The sequence below is a fragment of the Phyllobates terribilis genome, unplaced genomic scaffold (assembly GCF_046119375.1).
Source record: "Phyllobates terribilis strain yellow unplaced genomic scaffold, ASM4611937v1 Scaffold_11__3_contigs__length_659146591, whole genome shotgun sequence".
In the NCBI taxonomy this organism is placed as follows: Eukaryota; Metazoa; Chordata; class Amphibia; order Anura; family Dendrobatidae; genus Phyllobates; species Phyllobates terribilis.
This window is the reverse complement of record NW_027362771.1, coordinates 7856178-7881941: the sequence shown is the minus strand read 5'-3', so window position 1 is coordinate 7881941 and position 25764 is coordinate 7856178. Positions and strand designations below refer to the sequence as shown.

General features: G+C 45.7%; 1 protein-coding gene across 11 annotated transcripts in view; it reads left to right on the top strand.

The window, feature by feature from the left end:
* TENM2 (teneurin transmembrane protein 2) overlaps positions 1 to 25764 on the top strand; it is a 2544132-nt gene that overhangs the window by 1972990 nt on the left and 545378 nt on the right. The gene's annotated exons all lie outside the window — the stretch shown is intronic.

Genomic DNA, 25764 nt, shown 5'->3' with positions numbered 1-25764 from the left:
GACGTAAGCGTCGCGTGACCCGTCACATGACTATGACATAAATAATTAAAGATAGAACACGCAGCACAACTGGACCAGGGTGCACGAGAGGAATCCAAGACCATGAAGTTAGTAGTAAAATCTCGGCACACCATTAGCTGAATATTAGTGTACAGCGGTGGATACCGCGTCTGTCTGTCTGGAGAGGACACTTCTCTGTACACAAGGACATCCCTCCAAGGACACTGCGCTCCTCATTCCTCCCTCCTCTCCCCAACTCATTAGCATTTGGTACACTGACGAAGGTTTGTAAAAGAGCCGAAACGTTTGATGTGGACTGCTATAATAAAAACTAACTAATATTCAGCTAATGGTGTGCCGAGATTTTACTACTAATGACTATGACGTAAGCGCAAGTCCTTCAGTCCATTGCTAGCTGCCGGCATGAAAGGACGAGTGCAGCGGGGGCCGTCAGAAGGTAAATATAATCTTTGTTTTTTATTTTATTCTTTTTTTCACAGTTTCTATGGTACCCGGGTCCGGAGGAGAGTCTCATCTCCTCTAGACCTGGGTACCATCCGCACATTGGAACGCGTGCATTCTGCATGATCTTATCTAGTGAAGCGGAATGCACGCGTTCTAATTCAAGTCAATGGCGGCGAAAACGCAGCACTTCCGCAAAATAATTGGTAGTGCTGCGTTTTTTTCTGCAATGATAATCCGCAGCGGAAATTTCCGCAGCATGTGCACAGCACATGCGGATTATCATTGGGGACCATGGCAGGCCTTCTACCATGCATTTTTTTGAGCATTTCTGCAGCGTTTCAGCTGCTGTGGAAACGCTTAAAAATGTATCTTGGGCACTCAGCCTTAGAGGTTCTTCTCTTGTACCTTTAGTGCCGCTCTTTCCACAGACAACCTCCATCTGCTTCCAATAAAAAAGCAGCTTTCCCATGTGAGGTGTTAGTCAATAGGAGGAGGCTGATTGACAGGTCTCGTGGTCCACCGCCAACAGCCGTTTTATGGACTAGATAGCAATGCAGTCTGTGAGGAAAGCTGCACTAAACAAGTACATGAGAAGAACCAATAATACTTGTATGTTAGTTAGGGGCACAAAATCATGTCCTCAACAAATTTGGTAAGATAAATTATTCAGTCTCTTTAAGTCTTAAAATAAAACAGCTAGTGGTAGAATAGATACACCAAATTATCATAGAGGTTAATGCTATATGATAAATTTACACACATGTATGTAACTTTAAAGCACCCCTTAGTTGTCTTGCATCCAACCAGTTCCTGCAAAGCAACACTTTCCTGTTAAAAGTGTAACTGGACTTTCAAGTTACTTTTCAGACTAAGCTGTTACATATAAACACATAAGGAATAAGGCTGTTTCTGGCCATTATATAACTTGTGTCTTGCATTTTCACCAGTTTTCCCATCTGCAGAATCTATCTTTTAATTTGAAATTAACAGAGTTGGTGGGAGGAAACTTGCTGCTCTGATATCTCCTATAATACAGCAGAGCATATAGGGATGGATTTTTGCTCTTCATTCCTTAGTTAGCACACAGAGAGATGCAGCAGTAGAGAGCAGTATAAATGTGAATTCAACTCTGGAGTGAGGTAAAGACTTGTTAGAAAGCTCAGCACAATCTTTCTGTGTTTCCCTATGCTTGTATTCTTAATCTGCTCTTCTTCCCCTCTCCATAGATTCTAGAAGACTGTGTAACCTGACATCTTTCTATGTTGACATTCTATCTTGTCTTTAGCAAGTTGCAGTTTAGTTTTTTTTTTAAAGTGAATTATAAGTTGAGGTGGAAGCAAGAGGTACTGAAATTGCTCATAAGGGAAGTTAGCATATTTCTCTAAAAATATTTATTACACAGTTTCTTATATTCTCCTGCACTGCTTATTTATGCAAAGTTTGTTAGAAGTACAGTTCATTTTTAAGATATTCGATTTGTCAATGAGGTAACAAAAGCTTTGTCTGACGCACCTACCATGGTACATGCATACCTCATTTTGCATAGTCAAGCAATGTTTGGCATTGTCGTAAATCAACATGCTGAATACTGGTGATCAATTTAATGAAGGGTATGTAAGCCTGTTAAAACATAAATACAGATGACTAGAGCTACAAACATGAATTAATATTGTGCCTTAGATAGCAGTGACCTCAACACTAGAAACTTTCTTTTGAAGTACCAGAATATTTTCCACCTACATTTTATTTGTATTTTTGTGTTCAGTAGTGGATTTTATTGGTGCGCAACAAACCCAGAAGTTTATGCAATATTCACATTTTTACTGCATCACACCATAAACTCATTTGTCTCTATCAGCAGACTGCAGGCACAAGCATGCCATCATTATAATTATTTATAATTATCTATTCCAGTTCCTGTAGTACTGCAAATACATGTGACATTGAACAAAAAACCTCGTAGGTTCGTATTGGAGGTCGCAACTGAGTTCTGCAGAAAATATTTCCCCAGGTGTTGGAGAAGTAAAATCTCCTTCTGTGTCACTTGTGTTTATATTTTAGGACATGAGCGAGCCATGACATGTGTAATTTACATGCCTTACAATTAGTGTTGAGCCACCCACGTAGTGTTCGGGTTCGGTTCGGTTCGTCGAACACCGGGATGTTCGAAGAACTGTTTGTCGAACTGTTCGTCGAACACCTTAGAACACCGTCGAACACCGTTAAAACTAATGGCAAGCAAACAAAAACACATAGAAACACATAGAAAACACCTGCAAAGGTGTCCAAAAGCTGACAAACTGCTCAGAAGACACTCTCTTTAAAAAAGCCGGCCGGCAAATTCAGCAGCGGCATACACCGGTACCCGACAATTTAGACAAGAAGGAATAGAGCATCACACATAGATTAGATAGATAGAAACATGTCAGTCACACATATAAGAAGCACAGTGACAGTGTTGGTTACTGCACTTGTCATTTAGTGTAAAGGATTTATTAAAAAAAATATTAGTGTTTTCATGCACCGTCTCTTTAAAAAAGCCGGCCAGCAATTCAGCATCTGTACCCGACAATTTAGAACAGAAAGATAGAGCATCACACATAGATTAGATAGATAGAAACATGTCAGTCACATTTATAATAAGTACAGTGACAGTGTTGGTTACTGTACTTGTCATTTAGTGTTAAAATAAAGGATTTATTAAAATAAAAATTTGCGTGGGATCCCCCATAATTTTAGGCTCTAGCGGAGGTTAAGCAGACGGCTGGGGCAGATGTTTGAAGCCTCGGAAGGGGTAATACCCACGGAGCTTACCAGGCTACTAATATCAGCCCCCAGCTGAATACTTAGCCTTTACTAGCTATTAAAATGGGGGACCCCCCCAAAAAAATGACGTGGGGTCCCCCCTATTTTAATAGCTAGCAAAGGCTAGGCAGACAGCTGGGGGCTGATATTAATAGCTCAGGAAGGGTGCCATGAATATTGGCCCCCTCCCAGGCTAGAAACACCAGCCGTCAGCCGCCCCAGAAATGGCACATCCATAGGATGCGCCAATTCTGGCACTTAGCCTCGCTCTTCCCACTGCCCTGTAGCGGTGGCAGTGGGGTAATAGGGCTGGGGTTGATGTCAGCTTATAATGCCAGCTGACATCAAGCCCAGGTTAGTAATGGAGAGGCGTCTATAAGACACCTCCAGTACTAACCCCATAGTCAAAGTTAAAAAAAACACAAACACCCAGAATTTTCCCACGCTGTCAGTGACGTGCATGAGGTGAGCCGAGTTCATTGGACATGACCTCGGCTCATCTGGATGCCGTCACAGCGAGACAGTGAGGAGCGCAAGCATGCCTGCGCTTCTCAGTGTCCGCGGGATGACAGGCTGGATGGCAGCGTTCTGCTGCGGTCCAGCCAGTCATCTCGATGTAGCAGAGCTGAAGCTGTCGTGGGAACCATGGAAAGGTAAGGATGAGGTTGGTTTATTATTTTTCTTTTATTGCAGGAGATCGTTGGCTTCAGCTGGAATGGGCGTGATGGTAAGTATGGTTTAATTTAGAACAATAAAGAATTGTGTCTTTACTTCAATTAAAGGACTTTATTCTGGGTGTTTGTGTTTTTTTTTAACTTTGACTATGGGGTTAGTAATGGGGGTGTCTTATAGACGCCTCTCCATTACTAACCTGGGCTTGATGTCAGCTGGCATTATAAGCTGACATCAACCCCAGCCCTATTACCCCACTGCCACCGCTACAGGGCAGTGGGAAGAGCGAGGCTAAGTGCCAGAATTGGCGCATCCTATGGATGTGCCATTTCTGGGGCGGCTGACGGCTGGTGTTTCTAGCCTGGGAGGGGGCCAATATTCATGGCACCCTTCCTGGGCTATTAATATCAGCCCCCAGATGTCTGCCTAGCCTTTGCTAGCTATTAAAATAGGGGGGACCCCACGTCAATTTTTTGGGGGGTCCCCCATTTTAATAGCTAGTAAAGGCTAGGCATTCAGCTTGGGACTGATATTAGTAGCCTGGGAAGCTCTGTGGGTATTACCCCTTCCCAGGCTTCAAACATCTGCCCCAGCCGTCTGCTTAACCTCCGCTAGAGACTAAAATTATGGGGGATCCCACGCCAATTTTTTTCAAAATAAATCCTTTATTTTAACACTAAATGACAAGTACAGTAATCAACACTGTCACTGTACTTCATATATATGTGACTGACATGTTTCTATCTATCTAATCTATGTGTGATGCTCTATTGCTTCCATTCTAAATTGTCGGGTACAGATGCTGAAATGCCGGCCGGCTTTTTTAAAGAGACGGTGCATGAAAACACTATTATTTTTTTTAATAAATCCTTTACACTAAATGGCAAGTACAGTAATCAACACTGTCACTGTACTTCTTATATATGTGACTGACATGTTTCTATCTATCTAATCTATGTGTGATTCTCTATTCCTTCTATTCTAAATTGTCGGGTACCGCTGCTGAATTGCCGGCCGGCTTTTTTAAAGAGACGGTGCATGAAAACACTAATATTACACTAATATTTTTTTTTATAAATCCTTTACACTAAATGACAAGTACAGTAATCAACACTGTCACTGTACTTCTTATATATGTGACTAACATGTTTCTATCTATCTAATCTATGTTTGATGCTCTATTCTTTCGGTTCTAAATTGTCGGGTACCGGTGTACCGCTGCTGAATTGCCGGCTTTTCATGTTTCACTGTGAGCACAGTTCCCATCGATTTGGGCAATCACTCTAATGCCACAACCACCATGGCTGTGGCATTACAGTGAGTGGCAGACAATCCCTGCATGATTGGTGCTCTAAATAGCGCCAGACATGCAGGACACGCTTTTGGTGCACGAACAGTTATCGAACATAACCTCGAACAGCCGAATTTTTTGCAAATCGTTCGGGTTCGTCGAACAACTCGAACACCGCCCAAAACAGCTCGAATTTGAGATTGGCGAACAGTTCTAGTCGAACACCGCTCATCTCTACTTACAATCCTGGTGGAAATGAAGTTCATGTGTTAATTTACCATAGCATAGGGTTCATCATTATACAAAAGAGACCCATCTCAATTATGAAACATATTCTTGGGTGATTATTCTAGAGCAGTGTTTCCCAAACTCCAGTCCTCACGGCCCCCCACACGTCATGCTTTCAGGATTTCCTTAGTATTGCCCAGGTGATAGAATTATTATTAAGACATCAGAAACTGCCACAGGTTCTCTCACCTGTGCAATACTAAGGAGATCCTGAAAACACAATGCATTGGGGTCCATGAGGACAGGGTTTGGGAAACACTGTTCTAGAGGGTCAATTCCTTACCTCATTCTATATTACCAGTAGCTAAACTGTAGAAAAGTTTGTTTTGATTCAATCCCTTACTCTACAATGCTCCTAATTGTTTTTAATGTACTGTATTTAATTTATTATGGTACCTCTAGGCAAACCTGCACATGACCTGTAAATATGGCTTGTTATGGAGATAAAATGGACACACAATAGGGCTTCAACTCATTTTATTTGACAACATAGGCCCATCTACAGTTACTTGATCAAGGGGGATACACACAAGCTCAAGGGCAGAATCGAGCTTGCGGATCATAAATCATATTTATCTCCACTCTATAAATTATATCCATCTACTGTATCTGTCCTGTGTATTTATCCAATGTATATCTATCTTTTGTATTTATCCACTTTATCTACTTTATCTATCTCCTGTATCTATCCATTATCTATTGTTTCTATCTATTGTATCTATTGATTAAATTTACTCTACTGTATATATCTACTGTATTTATCCACTATCTATTGTATCTATCTATTGTGTCTATTCATTACATCTATCTACTCTATTGTATCTATCTACTGCATCTATCCACTATCTATTGCATCTATCTATCCACTCTATCAATTGTATTTTTTTCTATATATACGTATCCACTGTTTTGTATCTATCTGCTCCCTTGTATCTTTCTACTATATCTATCCATTCTACTGTATCTAGCTTATGTATATGCTCACTATCTATTGAATTAATAAACTTTATCCACTCTGTTGTATCTATCTATTGTGTTTATCCACTAGCTATAGTGTATCTTTCTACTATATATATGCATTTTATTTGTTCTAGCTTCTGTATCTATCAACTATTTATTATATGTATCTATTGGATTGATCCACTCTATCTACTATATCTATCCACTCTATATATTGTTTTTATCTACTACATCTATCCACTATTTATTGTATTGTTCTACTGTATCTGTCCACTATCTTTAGAATCTATCCACTGTATCTATCCACTATCCTTTGGAAGTGCATTGAGCTGTAGGTTGAATTGCTGCTAAAGGGAAAAAAAACAAAAAAACCTCTTTTTAAATCTTCTTCCTTAGCGAGCGTGAACAAGCTGAGTGTGACCGGAGTGTAAGTGCAAACGGAAGTAAGTGTGTGACTTGTGATAAAGTGACTTTGGATTCAGGGAGTTTAGAAGGGAGGAATTTGGACTGAATTGCTGTCTGTATTTTATTAATTCTTTACATTTCTTTTTACTTAACATTTTTGTCTAGTGCAATCCCCATTAGGAAATGAGCTCCATTATTGACAATGGTATCCAGTGTACATCTTGCCGCATGTATGCAATCCTTGAACAGCCGGTCGTGGGTGCATACTGCTGTGCGAGATGTGTGCTCATTGTGCGTTTGGAAGCCCAGGTACTGGATCTAAATGAGCAGCTGGCAACACTGAGATCCATAGACAATATGGAAAGGTTTCTGCTGCTCACTGAGCAAGTGCTCACTGGGTTAGATGTGGGGGAGGGTGGAGCTGCAGGACAGTGTGGCAGCTAGCTGGGTGATGGTTAGAAGGGGTGGTAGAGGGAAGAGTGCCAGGGAGGCTAGTCCTGATCTGGCACACCCCAATAAGTTTGCAAAGTTGGCAGATGAGGGAGTCAGTACAGGGGTAGCACTGCTGCAGCAAGGCATGTTCTCTGAAAGTCAGAGGAGTGTTAGGTCCAGTAAGGGGGAAAATAGGAGAGCAGGGCAGGCCAGGCAGGTGCTGGTAGTGGGGGACTCAATTATTAGGGGAACAGATAGGGCAATCTGTCACAAAGACAGGGATCGTCAAACAGTATGCTGCGTACCTAGCGCTCGAGTCTGGCACATCGCTGATCGGGTTGACAGATTACTGGGAGGGGCTGGTGAGGACCCAGCGGTCATGGTGCACATTGGCACAAATGACAAAGTTAGAGGTAGGTGGAAGGTCCTTTAACATGATTTCAGGGAATTAGGCTGCAAGCTTCAAGCAAGGACCTCCAAGGTAGTATTCTCTGAAATACTGCCTGTACCACGTGCCACGCCAGAGAGGCAACGGGAGATTAGGGAGATAAATAAGTGGCTCAGGAATTGGTGTAGGAAGGAGGGATTTGCGTTCCTGGAGAACTGGGCCAACTAGGGACGGGCTGCACTTCAATGGGGGGTGGTGCTGCTGTGCTGGGGGCTAAAAAGCGAAAAAGGTTGGAGGAGTGTTTAAACTAGGGATTGGGGGGGAGGGTATTCATTTTATAGGTGGGAAAGATAGTGCAGATAGTGACCTGGGCTCAAATAAAGAAATTGGGAGTGGGGTTAGAACAGCCAATATAGTAAGAAGGAATAGAAATACAGAGAGATACATAAAATGCAGGTACACTAATGCCAGAAGCCTCACCAACAAAATGGAGGAATTAGAATTAATTTTGTTGGAAAATAATTATGATATGGTGGGGATATCTGAGACATGGCTGCAAGAGAGCCATGACTGGGCAGTTAATTTACTGGGCTATAGTCTGTTCATAAATGACCATACAAACAAGCGAGGGGATGGTGTTTATATGTAATATCATCTTTAAAACCCATCTTGTGTGAGAATATGGCTGTGTGCCCAAGATGCAATTTTTAAACCTTTCCGCAGCTGCAAAAACACTGCAGAAACGCTTAAAAAAGGCATGGTAGAAGGCCTGCCATGTCCCCCAATGATAATCCGCATGTGCTGTGCACATGCTGCGGAAATTTCCGCTGCGGATTATCATTGCAGAAAAAAACGCAGCACTGCAAATTATTTTGGGGAAGTGCTGCATTTTTGCCACCATTGACTTGCATTAGAACGCGCCAATTCCGCAAGACTGCATCTGTACTTGCGTAATTTTGCGCGTTCTAATGTGCGGATGGTACCCGGGTGTAGAGGAGAGGAGAGTCTCATCCACACCCAGGTACCATTAAAAAAGCTGTAAAAAAAAGAATAAAATAAAAAATAAATGTATATTTACCTTCTGGCAGCCCGCGCTACGCTCCTCCTTGCTTCCCGACACTTCGCGATGGAATGAAGGACCTGCGCTGACGGCAGAGTCATGTGACGGGTCACGTGACGCTGACATCGGCAGGTCCTTCAATCCACTGCTGCCGGCAGCCAGCTCGGAGAAGCAAGACAGCGCGGGCCATCGGAGGGTAAGTATATATTTATTTTTTTATTTTTTAACATTCTCTCGTTCACACTATATAAATCCATGCTGTTTTCATGGATTTATATAGTGTGACCAAGTTGACAAGCACTTTCCAAGTGATGCTAAAATCGCTTGGAAAGCGCTTGTCAACCTGCATGCGGAAATGCCAGTGAAGAACGCTTCACTTCCGCATGTCCCTGGCAGGAAAACGCATGTACAATTCGCATGTACAATCTGCATGCGTTTTTTTCTGCCAGGGAGATGCAGAAACGCTCAGGAAAAAATCCTGAGCATTTCTGCATCGTGGGCACATAGCCTATATGTGAATCTAATTAAAATGTTGAGTCCCTGTGGGTTGAGATAAGGGGAGGGGGAAAAAATAATATATTACTGATAGGGGTTTGTTATAAGTCTCAAAAAATAATGGAAGCAGCGGAGAATATCCTCATAAAGCAAATAGATGAAGCAATGACTCAAGTAGAAGTCATTATTATGGGGGACTTTAACTACCCTGAAATACATTGGGGAACGGAAACCTGTAGTTCCAGCAAAGGTAATAGTTTTTTGACAACTATGAGAGACAATTACTTTCACAACTGGTTCAGGACCCAACAAGAAGGGGGGCACTGCTAGACCTAATGTTAACCAACAAGCCAGACCACATATCAAATATACGAGTTGGGGGTCACTTGGGTAATAGTGATCACAAAATAATGAGCTTTCATGTATCTTTTAATAAGATGTGTAGTAGAGGGGTAACAAGGACACTAAACTTCAGGAAGGCAAATTTCCAATGGTTGAGAGATGATCTTAGTGCAAAAAACTGGGACGATATCCTGAGACATAAAACTACACAAAGCAAATGGGAGACATTTATTAGCATCCTGAATAGGACCTGTGCACAATATATAGCCTATGGGAATAAACATGCTAGAAATAGGAGAAAACCACTATGGCTAAATACAGCTGTAAGGGGTGCAATAAGTGAGAAAAAGAAAGCATTTAGAGAACTAAATCAAGTAGGTAGTGATGAGGCATTAAATAAATACAGAAAATTAAATACATTGTGTAAAAACCAAATCAAGGTATAGACTCATTGCCAGAGAAAGTAAAAAAAATCCCAAAATATTCTTTAACTACATACATAATAAGAAACTAAAAAATGATAGTTTTGGCCCCCTTAAAAATAGTCTGGGTGAAATGGTGGATGAGGATGAGGAAAAAGCCAATAAATATGCTAAATGATTTTTTTTCAACAGTATTTACACAAGAAAATCACATGGCAGAAAACGTGATCAGTGATAACAAAAATTCTCCATTAAATGTCACTTACTTAACCCAGCAGGAAGTACGGCGGCATCTAAAAATCACTAAAGTTGACAAATCCCCGGGCCCGGATGGGATACACCCGCGAGTACTGCAGGAATTAAGTAAATTTATAGATAGACCATTATTTTTAATCTTTAAAGATTCCATAATAATAGGTTCTGTACCACAGGATTGGCGTATAGCAAATGTGGTGTCAATATTCAAAACGGGGACAAAAACCGAACTTGGAAATTATCGGCCAGTAAGCTTAACCTCTACTGTGGGTAAAATCCTAGAGGGTTTTCTAAGAGATGCCATACTAGAGTATCTGAAGAAGAATAACCTCATGACCCATTATCAATATGGGTTTACGAAGGACCGTTCTTGTCAAACGAATCTAATCAGCTTTTATGAAGCTGTAAGTTCCGGACTGGACCAAAGAAATGCAGTGGATGTTGTGTATATGCATTTTTCAAAAGCTTTTGATACAGTTCCACAGAAAAGGTTGATACATAAAATGAGAACAATGGGGATAGGGGAAAATATATGTAAGTGGGTTAGGAACTGGCTCAGTAATAGGAAACAAAGGGTGGTTATTAATGGAACACACTCAGACTGGGTCTCAGTTAACAGTGGCGTACCACAGGGGTCAGTATTGGGCCCGCTTCTTTTTAACATATTTATTAATGACCTTGTAGGGGTCATACAGAGTAGTATTTCAATATTTGCAGATGACACTAAACTCGGCAGGGTAATCAATAAAGAGGAGGACAATTTTATATTACAGGAGGATCTATGTGAACTAGAAGCTGATAAATGGCAAATGAGCTTTAATGGGGATAAATGTAAAGTAATGCACTTGGGAAGAGGAAATAAAATGTATAATTATATGCTTAATTGTAAAATTTCTGGGCAAAACTGTCACTGAAAAAGACCTGGGTGTATTGGTGCATGACAAGCTCACGTTTGGTGGCCAGTGTCAGGCAGCTGCTGCAAAAGCAAATAAAATAATGGGATGCATTAAAAGAGGCATAGATGCTCATGAGGAGAACATAATTTTACCTCTATACAAGTCACTAGTGCGACCATACTTAGAATACTGTATACAGTTCTGGTCTCCAGTGTATAAGAAAGACATAGCTGAACTAGAGTGGGTGCAGAGAAGAGCGACCAAGGTTATTAGTGGACTGGCGGGTCTGCAATACCAAGACAAGTTATTACACTTGGGGTTATTTAGTTTGGAAAAACAAAGGTTTAGGGGTGATCTTACTACTATGTACAAATATATGAGGGGAAAACCAAAGACTAGCAGAATTCCCAAATAACTGGAAATAAATGAATAAATCGCACATTGCCTAAAGATAATGATAAATAATAAAGGGTATTTAGTTAACATAATTTTGAGCAAAATAATGTAAAAGCCATCCCGCAACGTCACGGCAACCCTTATGGGACAGTCCTAACTCTAATATTAAAACCTTACCATTTGTCAAGTGACATACATATGGATAAGGGCAGAGAGACTGAACCCCTAGTAGAAGCATAGACCTGAGAGGCATAATGAACCTTTCAGCTCAGACAAAGGGCGGCCACACCCTTATATGCACTGAAGCACACTAAACTACAAAGAAAAAACCTGGGAGTCTGAACTGAAACGTAAATTGATGTGCATGCAAAATGTAAATGCATGTTCACATAAGACCACTAGACAGAGAAAACCAAAGACAAGCAAAATACCCAAATAACTGGAAGTAAATGAATAAATCGCACAGTGCATAAAAGTAATGATAAATAATAAAGGGTAGTTAGTTAACATAATTTTGATCAAAATAATGTAAAAATATATGAGGGGACAGTACTAAGACCTTTCTACTGATCTTTTTACTGTGAGGCCTGAGACGGTGTGATGAAAGCCGGCCGGTGGGTGCAGCTCTCTGGCGCCCCCTTACCTCTCAGGTCAGTCAAGGTACTGCACCTAGAGAAAGTAGTGCCAGGTAGCTGCAACCAGCGCAGGGAACACGGTAGTGTGTTATCCCTTCAACGTCACTAAACCGTAACGTCACTACACAGCACAACTCGCTAGCGCCCTCTTAGCCTCAGGTCAGTCAAGGAACTGCACCTAGGATAAGCGGTCGCCAGAGAGACTGTCCTGTAACCTACTGGGTATCGGGGCCCTCTGTAGTGAGGGCGGTATATATATCTTCCTTGGCCGCGCCAGGAATATATATATCTGAACCTCCGACCGTCACTACCAGCCTTCCCCAATCCCCAGTTGGTATGCTGCCACCAGTCCCTATTTTAGATATACGCCCAGTCCGTGAATGGGCCTATATCGGGTCAGGAACCAACCCTGGGTAGCGTTTTGGCTTGAGCCGAGCTCACACGGACGTGCGTTCGTTATGCAGAATAAAAGGCAGGCCCACAATTACTTGAGGTAATTGATTATAATAATACACTAGATACACGATATACAACTAAATATACACAGGTATAAGGTCAGGCTAAACTATACAACAATGGAATACAACACACAGAATCACCACAGCATATCAGTTACCGGTTTCTTGATTTTCTTGTGACGCAGGGAGAGGATTCTGCGGTCGCAGGCACGGTTCTTTGTTACAGGCTGAGGCCTACCACCGCATGGTCAAACTGCTCCTCCCCTTGGTGGCCTCAGCTGGTGCTCAGATGTTCAGCACCCCACTCTTGGGTCAAGACTGACTTGTCTCTTGTCTGTCCTGCTATCTTACCTGCCCTGTCCCGCCCACTGCTGGTGAGGTCAGCTGACTCAGTCTCCACCCTCAGGTCTAACTTCGATCAGAAGCCCAAATTCTAAGGAACCCAATAACTTCTTCTGGGATGGTCTCATGATACCCCCAGGGGTTCCCATGGATTCGGGCCGCCGTAACCGACCTTTTGATATCAATTATGATACCATACGGTCCTCAGGAATGGCTCCGCGCTATATCTTGGCTTCCAGAGCACGTACAAACGTCTACCGCGGAGGCTTGTGTGCGCAATGGCTCCGGGACGCCGTGATATTTTTTTATTGGCCCATCCCATGCAACATGCGTGTACTTTTCATGTTTCTATATCTTATGCCTCCATGCTTGTGACAGACAAAGAAACTAGTCCTATGGGACAAATGGTCAGGTACAGATAGACGAAGCACCCCCCCCTGCTGGCTGTGTTTCCTCTCGAAGTCTTTGAAGCTCCTAGCATTCAAGTGTTAAGTAGGCTTCTTATCTTACAGGAGCCTGGATGGGGGGAAACTATCTAGTTGACGTTTTAACAGAAGGTCCCAAGGGTGGGGGCTGCTGAAGTGTGGCCATCCCTGGATATGATTTATCATTACCAAGATGGCGGCTACAGGTTCATCACACCTCCCCCTATACGAGGGCGCGAGGGGGTAGCACATTCCTGTGTTCCCCCGTGCGTCCTTCTGCACCCTCCCCTTGCCGGGATAACCCGTCAGCGTTACCGTGGTCACGGCCTCTTCTGTGGCGAATGGAGAAGTGGTACTGCTGGAGAGCGAGGCTCCAGCGTAGCAACCTGCCATTCGACCCAGAGACCGTGTGTAACCAGCTGAGGGGGTTGTGGTCCGTCTCCACGGTGAAATGGCTCCCGTACAAGTAGGGCTGCAGACGCTGCAGGGCCCATACAATTGCCAGGCATTCTTTTTCCACCGTGGAGTAAGCCACCTCCCGGGGCAGTAGCTTCCTGCTCAGGTACAAGACAGGATGTTCCTGGCCTGTCGTGTTGACCTGACTTAGCACAGCACCGAGGCCAAAGTCACTGGCGTCGGTCTGTACCACAAACGGCCGGTCGAAGTCGGCAGCTTGCAGTACAGGGGAGCTACTTAGGGCGGCCTTGAGTGCCCCGAAAGCTGTCTCGCAGGCGACTGTCCAGTCGACTGCGACGGGCAGCTTCTTCTTGGTGAGGTCCGTCAGGGGCTTGGCCAGGGTGCTATAGTGTGGGACGAACCTCCTATAGTACCCGGCGGTCCCCAAGAAGGACATCACCTGCTTTTTGGTCCTAGGAGTGGGCCAGGATGCGATGGCATCCACTTTCCCCGGTTCTGGCTTCAGAACCCCCCCGCCTACCCGGTGACCCAGGTAGAGGACCTCACTCATGCCCAGCTGGCACTTTTCCGGCTTGATGGTCAAGCCTGCCCGGTGGATCCGACCGAGCACCTGCCGCAGGTGCTCTAGGTGATCCTCCCAAGTGGGACTGAAGACTGCAATATCGTCCAAGTACGCAGCCGCGTACCCTTCAAGTCCCTCAAGCAGCGTATTGACCATCCGCTGAAAAGTGGCAGGGGCATTCTTCATGCCGAATGGCATCACTGTGGACTCGTACAGTCCAAAAGGGGTGATAAAGGCAGAGCGTTCCCTTGCCGCGGGGGTCAGAGGAATCTGCCAGTACCCCCGGCTCAGATCCATGATGGTCAGGTACTTAGCCCCGGCCATCCGATCGAGCAGGTCATCGATGCGTGGTATGGGGAACGCATCAGTGGCCGTTACAGCGTTGAGCCCCCGGTAGTCCACGCAGAACCGTGTAGTTCGGTCCTTCTTTGGTACGAGGACCACAGGCGAGGCCCACGCGCTGCTGGATGCCTGGATCACCCCCAGCTTCAGCATCTCGTCTATCTCTTGGCGCATGTTTCCCTGCACCTCGAAAGAGACCCGATATGCTGAACGCCGGATCGGCGGGTGATCGCCAGTGTCCACGTCGTGGACAGCCATCTCAGTCCTTCCGGGCAGGCTGCTGAACAGCCCCCGGAAGGGGTGCAGGGTGGTCCCCAGCTGGGACCGTTGGTCCTCCGTGAGCTGGTGGCCAACCCCCACATCCTCGATGGACCCACCCGCCTTGGCTTGGGTGAGCAGATCCAGGAGGGTTTCTACCTCTCCTTCCTCGGGAAGGTTGCACACTGGGTGGGCAGTCGCTTCCCGCTCATGATGAGCCTTCATCATGTTCACGTGGAAGGCCTTCCTCCTTCCACGGGCGTGATCCAGGGTGACCAGATAGGTGACGGCGTTGAGTTTCTGGTGCACGAAGTAGGGACCTTCCCAGGCTGCCTGAAGCTTGTTCTGTGGTACGGGGACCAGTACCCACACCTTTTGACCCACCTGGTAGGTCCTCTCACAAGCATTCTGGTCGTACCACCGCTTCTGGTCGGCCTGGGCCTGGGCCATATTGTCCTGCACCAGCTTTGCCAAGGCCATCATCCTGTCCCGGTGGCGCACGACATACTCGATGACCGACACCTCGGGGGTGGCCAAATCCCCTTCCCATGCTTCCTTCACCAGAGCCAGGGGGCCCCGTACCCGTCGCCCGTACAGGAGCTCAAAGGGGGAGAACCCCGTTGAGGCCTGCGGAACCTCCCGGTAAGCAAATAGGAGGTGTGGGAGGTAACGCTCCCAGTCTCTCCCGTGGGAGTCGACCAACATCTTAAGCATCTGCTTTAAGGTGCCATTGAACCGCTCACACAGGCCATTGGTCTGTGGGTGATACGGGCTGGCCACCAGATGTTGCACCTGCATTTGCTTACAGAGGGACTCCATCAGCCGCGACATGAACTGGGTCCCTCGGTCGGTGAGCATTTCTTGGGGGAAACCCACTCTGGAGAAGATCTCCAGTAAGGCGGTAGCCACCTTGTCGGCCCGAATGGACGACAAAGCTACCGCTTCCGGGTACCGGGTGGCATAGTCCACTACCGTGAGTATGAAGCATTTCCCGGAGTGGCTGGGAGTGGACAGAGGTCCAATAAGATCCACAGCGACCCTCGAGAAAGGCTCTTCGATGATTGGCAGAGTTACCAGTGGGGCTTTGGGGCGCGGCCCCGCCTTCCCCACCCTCTGACAGGTGTCACACGAACGGCAGTAGGCACCCACCGCGGCTCCCATCCCAGGCCAGTAGAAATGCTGAGCTATCCTGGCCTTGGTTTTAGCGATCCCTAGGTGTCCGGCCATCAGAATCTCGTGTGCGATCCGCAACAATTCCGCCCTGAACGGATAGGGTACCACTAACTGTCGGTCCCTGGGCCACGCCTCCGGTGAACCCTGCTGGACCGTTACCCGGTACAGCCGTCCCTGGTCCCAGACCACACGCTCGCAGTCTGACTCCATGGGAGGCTGTGCCGCCTGTTCCTTGAGAGCTTTCAGGCTGTCGTCTGCTTCCAACGCAGCCTGAAATTCCTGACTTGATGTGGCCAGAATCGACGAAACTGCCACATCCTCCGTCAGCCCCTCCGGGCATGTCACCTGGCCGCTGTCTGACCCGGCAGACACTTGGTCAGAAGTGGGGAAGCCGTCGGACCTCTGCAAGGCTCCTTGGGCTCCGGCGCTCCCACTCCTGGTGACAGCGGCTATGACCGCTGTGACCGTGGGTAGTGCCCGCTTCCCCTCTGTTTCTGACCAAGCCGCCCGATCAGGCAGGCTTCCTAGGCCTTTGGACATCTCGGATGTGGGGAACTCCTGCCCTGGGGTCTTACCTGGCGGCTCCTCTCTTGGGACACCCCCACCCCCCATGGCCTGTTCCTCCCCCTGCAGTGGGCCTATACTCAGCAGCCTGGATACCCCTGGGAGCCCTACACTGCCGGTAGCTGCCCCCCTCTCCATCCCTGAGCTTCCCTCTACAGAATCCTGCCCGCCCCCTCCCTCACCGGAGGACAAGAGGTCACGGCACGCCGGCTGAGCACCTCTGCGGGCATCCCCACACTCCCCACCTGCTTTCACTAACCCTGTTTGTGTTGTGTCTGTGCAGGTGTTACCCTCAGGTTTCACTCCCTCCTCCTCAGCAGGACGCACACTACATACAACATGGTTGGCATTAGCAGCAGACAAATCAATACACTCTTGGGGGGCCGAACTTGGGGGTTCAGAGGGTACATACTGCGATACTAGACGCCCCAAGTCGGTCCCTAATAAAACATTTGCGGGAATATTTGGCGTTACTCCCACCTCCCGCATCCCCCTTCCGGCACCCCAGTCCAAATACACCATGGCAACGGGAAGTGCCGGCTCCACGCCTCCAACCCCGGAGACGGAAAGAGTCTTTCCTGGTACCAAGTCCTGGGGGGACACCACCTCAGGCCGTACCAGTGTTCGTTCAGCGCCCGTGTCCCGCAGTCCCATGACCGCAGAACGGCCTATGGTGACGGGTTGGATGTTGTCCAGGGACCTACCACCACCCCCTCCCACACACAAAACATTGGGCGCTCTCTGGGACTGGGATGGGGTCTTTTGGCGCTGGGGACACTCAGCCCTAAAGTGTCCTGGTTTGTTGCATAGATGACAACGTCTTACGTCTGGTCCTTGCCTGGAGAGGGCAACAGGGGGATACACCCCTTGTGTTCTAGGGGCCGGGGAAACAGGGGCATGACTGGGCTTACCCCCTCTCCAGGTGCTGCTGGCAGACTTCTTCAGCTCAGGCGCCCTGTTATTGGCATACTCGTCTGCCAGGGCGGCTGTAGCAGAAGCCCCTGTTGGTTTTCGGTCACGGAGGAACTGTCGGAGGTCCTCTGGGCAGTTCCACAAAAACTGCTCCGTGACGAACAGTTCCTGGACCTCCTGGCGGGTAGTAAGCGCTAGACCCGAGGTCCAGTGCTCTGCGGCTCTCAACAGCGCCCGCATATGATCGGTCCAGGTGTCCTTGGGGCCACGCAGCAGGCTCCGGAACTTCTGGCGGTACGACTCGGGAGTGAGGTTGTACTGCCGGATCAGGGCCCGCTTGATGCAGTCGTAGTTCTGTACCTCCCCGGCAGGTAAGTCCCCCAAGGCATCCAGGGACTTACCCCTCAAACGGGGGGTCAGGTATCTGGCCCACTGATCCCGGGCCAGATGGTGCTGAAGACAGGTCCGTTCAAATGCCACCAGAAAGGAGTCCAGGTCCCCATCCTTCTCCAGTAGAGGGAAGTCCTCAGCTCGGACTTTGGACGACTTGGTCTCCTGATGGGTTGGTTGCTCTAGCGGAAGCCCCCGCTGGGCCAGGTCCAGTTGGTGCTGGCGCTCCGCAGCTCGCTCTGCACGCTCCGCAGCCTCCCGGCGCTCTGCAGCTTCACGCTCCGCAGCCTCCCGGCGCTCCGCAGCTTCGCGCTCCTCCTCCGCTGCCTTCTCTGATGCTGCCAGGAGGGTTTTGTAGACGGCATCGCCATGAGACTGGAGACTTGCCATAGCCGCTTGTAAAAGGGCTTGTGATCTGGACAGGCTGGGCTGGGTAGGTGGTGGGCAGCCCACTGCGGGACCGTATACTGGGGACTGGCTCCCTGAGGTGCCCGGGCTGGACTCCTCCTCGCCATGAGTAACAATGTCCTCCCCTCCTGCCACACGGACCGTAGCATTAGCCTCCTGCAGGGTCTTGCTCCTGGTGCCGTCTGCCATCTTGGTAACCGACACCGCTGCAACCCTGAGTTTGCACACACCTTGTTATACTTTTAGCCTGACCGTCTAACGTTGGGCTGACCTTAAGACTCCAGCAGTGGAAGTTACCACTGGCAGTCTTTAGTGCCTGGGAGTAGGGGTCCCACAACACTATTATTCTGCAATCCCACCGCTCTGCCACCAATGTGATGAAAGCCGGCCGGTGGGTGCAGCTCTCTGGCGCCCCCTTACCTCTCAGGTCAGTCAAGGTACTGCACCTAGAGAAAGTAGTGCCAGGTAGCTGCAACCAGCGCAGGGAACACGGTAGTGTGTTATCCCTTCAACGTCACTAAACCGTAACGTCACTACACAGCACAACTCGCTAGCGCCCTCTTAGCCTCAGGTCAGTCAAGGAACTGCACCTAGGATAAGCGGTCGCCAGAGAGACTGTCCTGTAACCTACTGGGTATCGGGGCCCTCTGTAGTGAGGGCGGTATATATATCTTCCTTGGCCGCGCCAGGAATATATATATCTGAACCTCCGACCGTCACTACCAGCCTTCCCCAATCCCCAGTTGGTATGCTGCCACCAGTCCCTATTTTAGATATACGCCCAGTCCGTGAATGGGCCTATATCGGGTCAGGAACCAACCCTGGGTAGCGTTTTGGCTTGAGCCGAGCTCACACGGACGTGCGTTCGTTATGCAGAATAAAAGGCAGGCCCACAATTACTTGAGGTAATTGATTATAATAATACACTAGATACACGATATACAACTAAATATACACAGGTATAAGGTCAGGCTAAACTATACAACAATGGAATACAACACACAGAATCACCACAGCATATCAGTTACCGGTTTCTTGATTTTCTTGTGACGCAGGGAGAGGATTCTGCGGTCGCAGGCACGGTTCTTTGTTACAGGCTGAGGCCTACCACCGCATGGTCAAACTGCTCCTCCCCTTGGTGGCCTCAGCTGGTGCTCAGATGTTCAGCACCCCACTCTTGGGTCAAGACTGACTTGTCTCTTGTCTGTCCTGCTATCTTACCTGCCCTGTCCCGCCCACTGCTGGTGAGGTCAGCTGACTCAGTCTCCACCCTCAGGTCTAACTTCGATCAGAAGCCCAAATTCTAAGGAACCCAATAACTTCTTCTGGGATGGTCTCATGATACCCCCAGGGGTTCCCATGGATTCGGGCCGCCGTAACCGACCTTTTGATATCAATTATGATACCATACGGTCCTCAGGAATGGCTCCGCGCTATATCTTGGCTTCCAGAGCACGTACAAACGTCTACCGCGGAGGCTTGTGTGCGCAATGGCTCCGGGACGCCGTGATATTTTTTTATTGGCCCATCCCATGCAACATGCGTGTACTTTTCATGTTTCTATATCTTATGCCTCCATGCTTGTGACAGACAAAGAAACTAGTCCTATGGGACAAATGGTCAGGTACAGATAGACGAAGCACCCCCCCCTGCTGGCTGTGTTTCCTCTCGAAGTCTTTGAAGCTCCTAGCATTCAAGTGTTAAGTAGGCTTCTTATCTTACAGGAGCCTGGATGGGGGGAAACTATCTAGTTGACGTTTTAACAGAAGGTCCCAAGGGTGGGGGCTGCTGAAGTGTGGCCATCCCTGGATATGATTTATCATTACCAAGATGGCGGCTACAGGTTCATCACAGACGGGGACAAGCGGGCCTCAGACGGGGACAAGCGGGCATCTTCTACGTCTGGAGGAAAGAAGGTTTAATTGTAATCACAGATGAGGATTCTTTACTGTAAGAGCAGTGAGACTATGGAACTCTCTGCCGCATGATGTTGTAATGAGTGATTCACTACTAAAATTTAAGAAGGGCATGGATGCCTTTCTTGAAAAGTATAATATTACAGGTTATATATACTAGAATCCTTGATAGGGCATTGATCCAGGGAACTAGTCTGATTGCCGTATGGAGCCGGGAAGGAATTTTTTTCCCCAATGTGGAGCTTAGTGTTTGCCACATGGGGTTTTTTGCCTTCCTCTGGATCAACATGCTAGGCTATGGGTTGAACTAGATGGACTTAGACTTCCTTCAATCTTAAAAACTATGTTACTATGTTACTATCTATAGAATCTATCTACTCTATTTATCACAATTTATTGTAATATAAAAAATAGAGACAGCACACCATATAACGATGAAAAAAGTGCTATCTAATAGCCCATGAGGCGACGTGTGAACCTTTTTCAAGCAATACAAAATTTTATTTTGGATGTTTTGGTTAAATATGGGGACAATAAGTTTACTACAGAAATTTTTGTTAAATCGGCAGATTTCAAACAATTTTTTGAGATTATCAGCCATTACCCACGTAAAATGATTGAATCCTTACCCTATAGCCAGTATTTGCAGGTGAAAAGAATAGTTAGCCATGTAGATACATTAAATACATCCCTTGAATGTATGACAAATAAGTTTAAGCAAAATAATTATCCTAAAAAATTGTTGGAGAAATGGAAGGATAAAGTTAAAGATATAGAATGGGTTAGCCTTCTGAATAACGTGACCAGGAAAGATAGGCTAATGAACAGGATACCAACGGTAACCACTTTCTGTGAAGAGAGTAAAACAGTAGCCAGTATAACTAGACAACACTGGGAAGATGCCTACCAGAAATAGAGGAATATAGATCTCCACCATTGATTTTATATAAAAATGCTAGAAATATTAGAGATAAGTTGGTTTGCTCTGATATAGGTCCTCAAAAGCTATCTACCCAAACCTCTCTAACTGGGAAACATAGAACTGACTGTTATCCATGCCTGAATTGTATAAATTGTGCCAATATGCTGAAAGGTACCTTATCTTTCGGACTATAAGACACCCCGGACCATAAAACGCACCTAGGTTTTAGAATAGGAGAATAGAAAAAAAAATGAAAGCAAAAAATGTGGTCATGATGCACTTGTTATGGGGAAGGGCGTCTGCTGCTGACACTGTTATAGGGGTAATGTCCACCAATTCTGTATCTTTATCCCCCATCCTGGTATATATATATGGCTCACCCTTCCTGTAATACGTGCCCCCATCCTGGTGTACATGGCACCCCCATCCTGATATGCATGGCACCCCCATCCCCATCTTGGTGTACATGGCACCCCCATACTGGTATGCATGGCACCCCCTTCCTCATCCTGGTATGCGTGGCCCTCTCATCCTGGTATGCATGACACTCCCATCCTGGTATTCATGACACCCCCATCCTGGTATGCATGGCACCTTCATCCCCATGCACATAAAAAGTAAAGGATTCTACTCACCTTCCTTCCCTCTACTCCAGTGCTGCATCGTGTTCTGCTGCCAGCAGCTGATCTCAGCGTGTGAGCTGCACATGATACTAAAGAGAATGAATATTCACTACTCCACACGACCATGGGAGTGGGGAGTAGTGAATATTCATGCTCTTTAATAGCGGTCGCACGCAATAGCCGAGCCATTGCAAGAGCCACAGCCACGACTGACACTGTGCACAGTAAGAAAAAAGAGGTTGGATCTACCAGTGTCTAAGCATTTTGTAGAATGTGGACACTCTGAGAAAAATTTAAAATTCTGAATTATTGATCATGTACTCTTCTTGAGGAGAGGAGGTGACAGAATCAAATTTCTCAAAACTAAAGAGCTTCAATGGATAAGAAAATTAAACACATTAAAACCATATGGGCTCCACTACTTTTTCACTGATGCCTTATCCATAGGATAGGGCATCAATGTTTGATCGTCCCCGCTGGCCGGAAGTACTTACTTGCTGTGCTTGGCCGTCTAGCTGTAGTGGCCGCTGAGGGGGAATGAACATCCGCCTCCCATTGAATTGAATAGAAGGCGGATGTGCAGTACTCCGCGGCGACAACTACAGCTAGATGGCCAAGCACCCCAAGTAAGTACTTCAGGCCGGTGGCATCCAAAAGTAGTGGACAACTTCTTAAATGTAGATTTTAAATTGAATGTTATTCTATAGGTAATGTTACTTACCCATGATTTCGTATATAGGATCATCCTCTAATTTGTAGTATGGTTATTAGATATCAATTCTTATTTTTCTCTTTTTAGATTATATGACTGCTGTGGATTTTTTGATTTTTTCAATATATATATTTTTTAAATAATGTTTTTTTTAAATCACGCACTCTTTGGACAATTATGTACACAGTAAACGAACCTTCTGAAAACTATTTGGTGAATGATGTAGAATATACAGATGTTATATCCAATAGGAATAGAGGTTGAGAATTGCATTCCTTACGGGATGCATATCTTCCACTGTTCCTTTGGTCAACAGGTTACCAGCCCTAGCCAATGGGGGATGTTCCTGTACCAATTGGATGACATCCGTAGCCAATTTTATCTTGGAAATCAGTTTTTAGTCTAAAGAAAGGTGACTGTGAGTTACATATGTGCTTGTGTCCATGAAAGAGTTGATAAATTTAAAAATACCCTCTGCCCAGATATGGCTATATGTTTTCTAAGAACAAGTGAATGTACTCTAATGTATTATGATGTAAATCCCATACCTTGATCACTGGATGGTTATATTCCATATTATGATATCGTTGGCACACTTTGACACATGCACATTAGATATCCTTTTCCCTTATCAAGATGGTGCAGAATACTTCAGAGTATGGTTACGCATGCACTAAAAGGTGTGCACCATGTAACATCATCACTGGACTCTAGCGCATGCACGATAGATATCTTTCCTACCCCAAGATGGTGCTGAATACTTCAGAGCGTGGTGGGGTAGGCACGATAAGACGTTTTTACATTTTTCTTTTTCTGCCTCTTTTTACTTCCTGACATGCGCATTGAGTGTAATGAAACACCAATATTGGCGCTTATATGAATGGGGGGAGTCATGTTATGTAACAAGCATGTACAGCTGTTTTTTGTATTACTGTAGCTATTACACAGTGTAGGGTTTTGTACTAACTCAGCCGCATTAGAAGGAGGCACAGGATACTGTCTCTTTAAAATGTCAAAGCAGCAAGGGTGGTATAAACCCAATAATCTCCAACCCCGTAGTACAAAAATCTAAGCAGCAAGGGTATTTTAAAACATAACTTTTAATCTAATCACTTAATAAATAGACAACACTTGATAAAAGCAAAGAAGAAAGGACCTGTACGGTCAGTATCACCATGCAACAACATCCAAATAATGTGTATGGTGCCTCCTGGGGATGTGTTATTGCACTACTGTATGCAAACAATGACAGGTATAAGACTCCACATAAATGAGTGTAGAGTTAGTTCAAGGAGAAAATAACCAGTGTGGACAATCAAATGGAACAAAATGGTGATGTCATTAATAATCAATATGCATCACAACTGAAAAGCAAAACGTGCATTGTTATAAAATAGCCAATGCACAACAGACGTCCTCCATATGCATATCAAAATGAGGCAGTGTAGTAGACTGTTAGGTCATAAAATACACACCATAAATTACTCCAATGGTGAATTAGACATAACAAAAAACATTAACATATATATATTGGAGCGTCCTCACCCAATGTTGAATTGAGTTGTCAGTAGTAGGTTCTCATGGAATCCTCAATTGGAGAGGAACAGGAATCAGGAAGGAGAATCCCAGCGGCAGGTTTAAAACGGCATCTGGTTCTGCACCAGGATCCCTGCTGTGAGGACAGTGGAGAGTAGTATGGCTTTTCCTTTAACACTATAGCATAGAACCCTTTTCATCATGTTAATATGTCCCCTGAGGAATCTTGAGGAAGAAGAAACGCGTCGGGACGCATGAGAGGCATAATTTAAAGGGCAAGTGCAGAGCCGGTTATTGCAGTGGTAGCTGTGGACTGCTCTTGTCAGGGCTGGAGTAAAGGGGAACCAGGGTGGTGCAGTACCCCGTGAGGGTTTAATAGTGAATTTTAATTTTTGAATTTTACAATGACCAAAAACCCTTTCTGCCATGTTTTAAGAGAGCTCCCAACTTGAAAGATTCCCTAGTACATGCGGACATAGGCACAACAATGGTTCTTACAGAACCCTCAAATGGGTACCTTCCTGTGCCTCCAGTGCAGACAGTGCAACAATGTGATACTGGGCAACATGGTTCATCACCCGCAGACAGGCAAAAAATATTCTATCAAAAATTATTTTACTTGTGATACAACTTTTGTTTGTTTATCTCATCAAGTGTCCATGCGGTCTTATATATGTGGGAGAAGCCACTCAAGCAGTCAGGAATAGGATTTCTAAACACAGGTCGACAATAAGGTGCAAAAATCTGTTATTACCTGTTCCATATCATTTCATGACATCTGGACATAATATATCCCACCTTCAGCCACAGACACAGAATGAGACACTGGGTCTCCATTTTATTGACAGGCCCTGGGGTGGGGATATGTGAGCAGCCAATCCCTCCCAACTCTTATGATTGCTCGTAAAAACCGGCCCCGATATGCCCTATTAACCCTCTCAGCACTATGTGTGCTGGAGCATGCTTCCCGGGTTTACATCACCGAAGCTACCAACCTCGGTGACACATATCTCCCCTCAAGGACCTGTCCAGCGGCCATCTTACAACAGACAAAACCCATGAAAAAAAGAAAATGAGCATAGACCATACAACAAGTAAATAGTAATGATACATGTAAATAACATAGGGTACTTACTTAATGCTATTTTAATCAAAAAAGCGTAAAAGCAATCCCAACAATTAACAGTGTACCTAGCTGGACGGTCCTAATCTGTCTTGCATTAAAACCTTACTATGTGTCATACGACGTCAATGTGAATAAGGACAGAGCAGGATAGAGCCCAAATAAGACACCCATTCATGGGAAGCTATACAGATGAAATACTATGTACAAACATCCATACTGAGCCAAGTACAAAAAATATATATCCACTATCTCTTGTATCAATATACTGTTGAATCAATATACTGTATTTATCCACTCTGTTGTGTTTATCTATTATATCTTTACATTTTGTTGTATCTATCTACTTTATCTATCTACTCTATTGTATCTCTCTAATGTATCTTTCCAGTCTATTGTATCTATCCATTGTATATATCCTCTTTATTGTATCTAACTACTGTATCTATCAACTCAATCTATTTATCATAGCTA